Source organism: Zalophus californianus, chromosome 16 (assembly GCF_009762305.2).
Source record: "Zalophus californianus isolate mZalCal1 chromosome 16, mZalCal1.pri.v2, whole genome shotgun sequence".
Classification (NCBI taxonomy): domain Eukaryota; kingdom Metazoa; phylum Chordata; class Mammalia; order Carnivora; family Otariidae; genus Zalophus; species Zalophus californianus.
The window spans coordinates 34,690,948-34,698,293 of NC_045610.1; positions in this window are offsets into that span (position 1 = coordinate 34,690,948).

Below are 7,346 nucleotides of genomic sequence, written 5' to 3' on the forward strand. Positions count from 1 at the left end.
TTATTAACATCCCTCTCTGATCCAGGTTAAGGGCTTGTAGAAGCCCTAGAAGTTCTACTTCAAACTAAACACCAGGGAATCATTGAAGTGAAAACTCCCTAGGATGGCAACAACATCAAGGTGTCAGGATCCTAGAATGAACAGTTACCTCTATTTGTCTTTTTTTTTTTTAAGATTTTATTTATTTATTTGTCAGAGAGAGAGAGAGAGAGGGAGGGAGGGAGAAAGAGAGAGAGAGAGCACAAGCTGGGGCAGCTGCAGAGGGAGAGGGAGAAGCAGGCTTTCCGCCAAGCAGGGAGCCTGATGCAGGGCTCGATGCCAGGACCCCGGGACTACGACCTGAGCCGAAGGCAGACGCTTAACTGACTGAGCCACCCAGAATTCCCTCTGTTTGTCTTTTCAGTCAAGAGCCAGCAGCTCCCAGTATTCCAGATTCTTGTGTGTGGAGGTACCTTGAGTGTGTTGTGGTGGGGTACGTAACCTCACTGGCAGCCTTCATCTTCAAATGTAAAAGGGTTCTCAGAAACGGAAAAGTCACGGATATCAAAGCAGGAACTGCTCAAGACCAAGGGAAGCAAGTATATACAGTCCATATAGGTGTCTCACACATTCACCCTGATAGCCCTCCCCTTCATAATTCCCCCTTGCTCAACCAACCCAACTGCTACCCATCAAACATGCTGTGAGTGACTGGGTCCTCCTGGATCTGTAAGTCCAGTCCATCGTCCACCTGCATGGGAGCTGGTTTGAATATAACAGGGCCACCTTGTGGCCATTTTCAGCTTTACATTCAAAAAAAACTTCCAGTCTGTAATCCAAAAAATATACACACTGAAAAATCACTACTATCTCTCACTACCGCCCTCTCTTGGTAAATCAAATCAATATAACAACTCTCCAGGCTCCTGCTGAGCCTCCACCTTCTTTACCCTAATCAGCTCAACAAGGCCAGGAACAAGGTGGATGATTTATAGGATCCTCCCAGAAGGCCTTGGAGAGGGCAAGGCTGTGAACACTTAAGACACTTGTACTGTTTTTGTCTCTGTCATGTCCCCAGTGCCTCTGAATCCATTTCTAGGTGAAACACACACACACACACACACACACACACACACACACACACACACACACACACACACCCCGCTCAGATTGGAAATCAGGCTGGAGCTGGGGTAGAGGATGCAGTTTTCCCTTACACCATGGTTCCTGAGAATGTATGACTGGGTCCCAAGTCATATCTCCATCCTGCATTCCACTTGAGTACATCTTTAGGGATATATTTCCTAAATTAACTTGTAACCTGGCATCTGTGCTCTTCCTGGCCCTGGGCTAATGTTTCCAAATTTACCTGATGATAAGCATCCCCTGGGATACTTGTTAAAACTGTGAATCCCAGCCCTATCCCAGATCCAATAATGATGGAGAATCATTCTTGGAAGGGTATGGGGAGCTATATAATTAACAAGTACCTCAGGGGATGCTTAACATCAGGAACATTGAAAATCACTTGTGATGCCTAGACCCTGTCCTCAGAAATTCCAGGGCAGAGTTTCTCAACCTTGGTATTACTGTTATTTTAGGCTGGATAATATTCTGTTTGTGGGGACTGTCCCGTGCCCTGGAAGAAGTTCTGGCCTCTACCCACTGGATGCCTGGCCTCTACCCACTGGATACCAAGCACCTGCACCCCAGCCATAACAACCAAAACTGGCCCCAGACTTTGGCAAATGTGGGGGCCGGGTTGGGTAAAATCAACATGGTTGAAACCCACTGGTCTAGGGTATGACTTGAGCACTGGGATTTTTTTTAAAGCTCTCTAGATGACTTAATGTGCAGCCAGGATGCTTTACATTAGAGCTTCTCAAACCTCCTTGTGCATGAGAATCACCTGAGGGGCTTGTAAAAATGCAGGTTCTGACTCTGTCAGTCTGGGTGAGGCCTGAAAGTCCGCATCCCCAGCAATCTCCCCCCACCCCCAGAGGATTCCGATGCTGCTGATCCACTCTTTGGGGAGAAGGGCTGAAAATCATCTTTTAATTGGGCCAGTCATGAGGGTCATTTTATCCTAGTGTTATAGCAAATCAGTTTTCCCCTGAGTCAGCAAAGAAGAGATCACCATATAGCAGGGAATGAACCTGTTAACACGGTCCCTGTGGGTAGGATACAGGAAGTTTCTACAAAGGAGGCTTCAAGTTGTAGATGCTAGGATTCCCACCCTTCAGTCTCCTAGAGAATGATTTGTAGGAAAAGCCAGCTGCAGGTTTCCCCTGAATACCACACAGCTAGCCAGGGAGTCCACAAATTACCCAGTGACATGAGGGGATGTCCAGCATTGGCTAGCGTCACCCAACTCCCTCCAGAGGACAGACCATGGGTGCAGAACCATAGGTGGCTCCAATCTTAACTGGTCAATGGAGATAGGAGCAGTCTTCTGTCCATATAGTTCTTTACTTTGCCTCCTTAATACCAAGCTTTCCAGGGCCAGCAAATGGAATATGACAGGGTTCTTTTATTTTTTTCTTTTTTTTTAATTTTTATTGTTATGTTAATCACCATACATTACATCATTTGTTCTTGATGTAGTGTTCCATGATTCATTGTTTGTGCATAACACCCAGTGCTCCACGCAGAACGTGCCCTCCTTAATACCCATCACCAGGCTAATGCATCCCCCCACCCCCCTCCCCTCTAGAACCCTCAGTTTGTTTTTCAGAGTCCATTGTCTCTCATGGTTCCTCTCCCCCTCCGACTTACTCCCCTTCATTCTTCCCCTCCTGCTATCTTCTTCTTTTTCTTTTTTCTTAACATATCTTGCATTATTTGTTTCAGAAGTACAGATCTGTGATTCAACACGACAGGGTTCTTTTAAAGAGAGCGGCAGATTTGCAACGACGCGGATGGAACTGGAGGGTGTTATGCTGAGTGAAATAAGTCAATCAGACAAAGACATGTATCATATGACCTCACTGATATGAGGAATTCTTAATCTCAGGAAACAAACTGAGGGTTGCTGGAGTGGTGGGGGGTGGGAGGGATGGGGTGGCTGGGTGATAGACATTGGGTAGGGTATGTGCTATGGTGAGCGCTGTGAATTGTGCAAGACTGTTGAATCACAGATCTGTACCTCTGAAACAAATAATGCAATATATGTTAAGAAAAAGAAAAAAGAAGATAGCAGGAGGGGAAGAATGAAGGGGAGTAAATGGGAGGGGGAGATGAACCATGAGAGACGATGGACTCCGAAAAACAAACTGAGGGTTCTAGAGGGGAGGGGGGTGGGGGGATGCATTAGCCTGGTGATGGGTATCAAGGAGGGCACATTCTGCGTGGAGCACTGGGTGTTATGCACAAACAATGAATCATGGAACACTACATCAAAAACTAATGATGTATGTATGGTGATTAACATAACAATAAAAATAAAAATAAATAAATAGAGTGACAGGACAGAAGAAAAAAGGAACCTGGGACTACTAAGTTCAAAGCAAAATGTCTGAATCTCCCTGCCTTACCCTATGGAAATGGGCCCTGGCCTAGCCAAATGCTAGGACTCCACAGCCTGGAATTCCACAGCCTGGAATTCTTCGCTTGAAGCGCTAGGAAATCCAAGAGCATGCACTTCCCTGAAAACTTGCAACAAAGCCAAGCTCCGAAAACCAGGAAGAGTTGAAAATTCTCAGTAAACTAGCACAAGCAAGGTGTTTCCTTAACACAATAAACCAAGAGCAGCCTATATTGTTCTTATCACCAAAACACTAAAGACATTCCCTTTAAAGTGAGGAATAAAACAAGGATGCCCACTACCACCACCATTACTTATCTTTATTATTTATGGTTATTATTATTATTAAAGATAATTCTAGTCAGTGATAGGGAAAATGAGAAGAAGAAAAAAAGCAGTATAAATAGTAGAGGAAAAGAAAAACATGATTATCTACCTGGAAACCTCAGAAGAATTCACTGAAAACTTTTTGACTTAATGAGAGTTTGGCAAGCTGGTTAATGGAAAATGCAAACAAAGAAATCAAGAGCTTTCCTATGCATGAGAAGTATGGAAAAATAGCCTATAATAATTTTCATTCTTTCCCAACCCATTATAAGAAAAGATTCATGATGGTTTTAAGGATATCCCCAATGCTTTGATACCTCTTATCTCAAGAGGAGGGCTTAATTCCACTCTCTTTGTCTTCTCACTTGGGATCTCTCTCTTCCTCTCTCTCTCTCTGCGTATAGAGGTGCCCACATGGCAAAGACATAATGCCCGCCAGCAGCCACATGTGAGAGCTTGGACCCAGCTCCTCTCCTCACCCCACCCTGTTGAATCTTGACATGACCATGACCATAGTCCCCTTCAACCGCGGGACCACAACCTCGGAGAGCCTGAACCAGAATCATCAAGCTGCTCCCAGATTCCTGACCCACAGAAACTGTGAGATAATAAATGTTTTGAGGCATTGTATTCGGGGTAATTTGTCACACAGCAATAAATAACTAATACAGGATTCTCTGTCACTCCAACCACCAAGGGTCTTGGCTGGGGTGGTGCTGATCAGAGTAATAGATAGAGTTGGAATAAACCTAGAAATAACTTTGTTTAGGTGACATACAAAGGGCCTGGAGCTACCCCCCAGAAAGAGAAGACTGGATCTGGAAGAAGAGAACGGAGGGAGAGAGAAGCATGCTGGCACGATATAAGAGGCTGAGGAACCCAGCGTGTGTTGCTGCACGCCGTGCCGTGTAAGGCCTCTCTCGCACCCGTCTGTGAGCCTTTTGGGAAGGTTTTACTTGTTTTTCAGTGTTTTTGAATATCACCTTTGTGTTCTGCTCACTGTGGCACTGCTAACACTTGTCCTAAGGCAGTTCAGCTGTATTTGCATATCAACAAAACCAACAGTAACCAGTTGGAAATGGAATGGAATATTGCGTGGAAATATTCCATTTATAATATTAACCAAGAACTATAAAACCTCAAGGAACACAGCAAACATGCAGGATTCATATGACGTAAGTGGTGCATTGCTCCTACGGGACATACGAGCAGATACGAACAAAGGACAGAGTTATTCATTCATTTCATCAACAAACCCTTGGTTGAAAAATCAGGGTCTCACAGGAAATAAAGGGGGAGCAATTTAAAGGATATGTATGGTTTATATATTAATATATGTTGTAAAACACGATGAGCAAAAAATGAGACTACATTTCTTTCCAAAACAAGCCTTCCATGTTGGCATTAGAACTCTTTTTTTTCTTTAAATTTTTTTTATTTTTTATTGTTATGTTAATCCCCATACATTACATCATTAGTTCTTGATGTAGTGTTCCATGATTCATTGTTTGTGTATAACACCCTGTGCTCCATGCAGAATGTGCCTTCTTTAATACCCATCACCAGGCTAACCCATCCCCCCACCCCCCTCCCCTCTAGAACCCTCAGTTTGTTTTTCAGAGTCCATTGTCTCTCATGGTTCGTCTCCCCCTCCAATTTCCCCCCCTTCATTCTTCCCCTCCTATCTTCTTCTTTTTCTTTTTTAACACATGTTGCATTATTTGTTTCAGAGGTACAGATCTGTGATTCAACAGTCTTGCACAATTCACTATGAGCTCACCACAGCACATACCCTCCCCAGTGTCTATCACCCAGCCACCCCATCCCTCCCACCCCCGACCACTCCAGCAACCCTCGGTTTGTTTCCTGAGATTAAGAATTCCTCATATCAGTGAGGTCATATGATACATGTCTTTGTCTGATTGACTTATTTCACTCAGAACTCTTTTTTTATTTTATTTTATTATGTTATGTTAATCACCATACATCACATCATTAGTTCTTGATGTAGTGTTCCATGATTCATTGTTTGTGTATAACACCCATAACTCTTTTTTTAGTAGGAAACCCTTCTCTTGAAAAAAATGTTTGAAGAAACACTGGCATGCTGGTGTCCTGGGCACATCATCCTCCAAATATTGTATAATGCACACAGTCACGTTTTGAATGCCATTTCTGAACTTGAACATCATGCCTTTTCACTTGTGTCACTCTTCTTTGACAAATCATCAAAAAAAAATGCCTTTGCAGAAATTATCATGATCCTAAAGTTAAATTATCCAAGACCTCATATCCCATCTGTGTATAGAGAATTCAAACTAGAGCATACACTGATTTTCTCTCTGAACTAGCCCATTGACCAGTTCGTGTGGCCTCCAAGAGAAGCAATGATTGTTAGCGTGTTCACTTAAAGACATGGTTTTAAATTGTCATCTTTAAGTTTTGTTATACAACAATATGAAATTAAGTAACTCAAACCTGAGACGGGCAAAATCACTGTAACCGTGCATATGTGTCCACAGAGCTCCCCTATGACAGGGTGGGCTGTTTTTATTCCCATTGTACAAACAAGGAAACTGAGGCCAGGGGCACAGTTGAATACACAGCTAATAAATGGCAGAGTTGAGATTCAAACCTCAGCAGATTGGCTCCCACCTTCTGAACCACTTTGTAATCTTATGATTCAACAGTAGGGAACTAATTGCAGCCATTAAACATAATCTATAAGAGCAGTTTGAAAGCTGGCCTTCAAAGAGGGGGCACGTGATCTGGCAAGAGCCACTCCCCCTACCCTCTACTCAGAGAAGCTCTGCTCCCCGTGTTGTAGCTTGAGGTTCCACGACAGATTTCATTTGTAAGAATGATTATATTGAGGAGGGAGGGGCTGCAGAAAAATGTCTAATGAGGCGAAGAGATGTGTAGGGAAAAAAATAATTTTCAAAACCACATATACAGTAAGACACCAATTCGTGAAAAAGACCCACACATACATTGACTGAAGAGACATCAAAATGGCAAAAGGTTATATGTAGCTGTGGAAATACACTGGGGTTTTTCTTTCTTTGATTCTTTGATTTTTCGGTATCTTTTTTAATTTTCTGCAGTGGATATCTTTAATTCTAAGATATTTAAGGGGCATAAAAATGCTCAACATCATTAGTCATTAGGGAAATACAAATTAAAGCCACGGGGAGATACCATTTCAAACTTACTGACAGCTATTGCAGGGAGACGGGCAGTAACAAATGTTGGTAAGGATGTGGGAAACCAGAAACACAAATTCAGGGCTGGTGGGAATATAAAATGGCACAGCCACTTTGGAAAACAACAGTTTGGTAATTTCTTAAGAAGTTAAACATAAATTTGCCATATGATCCAGCAATTCCCCTCGTAAGTATCTACCCAAGAGAAATAAAAACATATGTGCACACAGATTTGCACATGAATGTTCTTTGCCGCACTATTCATAACACTAAAAAATTGGAAACAACTCAAACGTCCATCAACTGGTAAATGG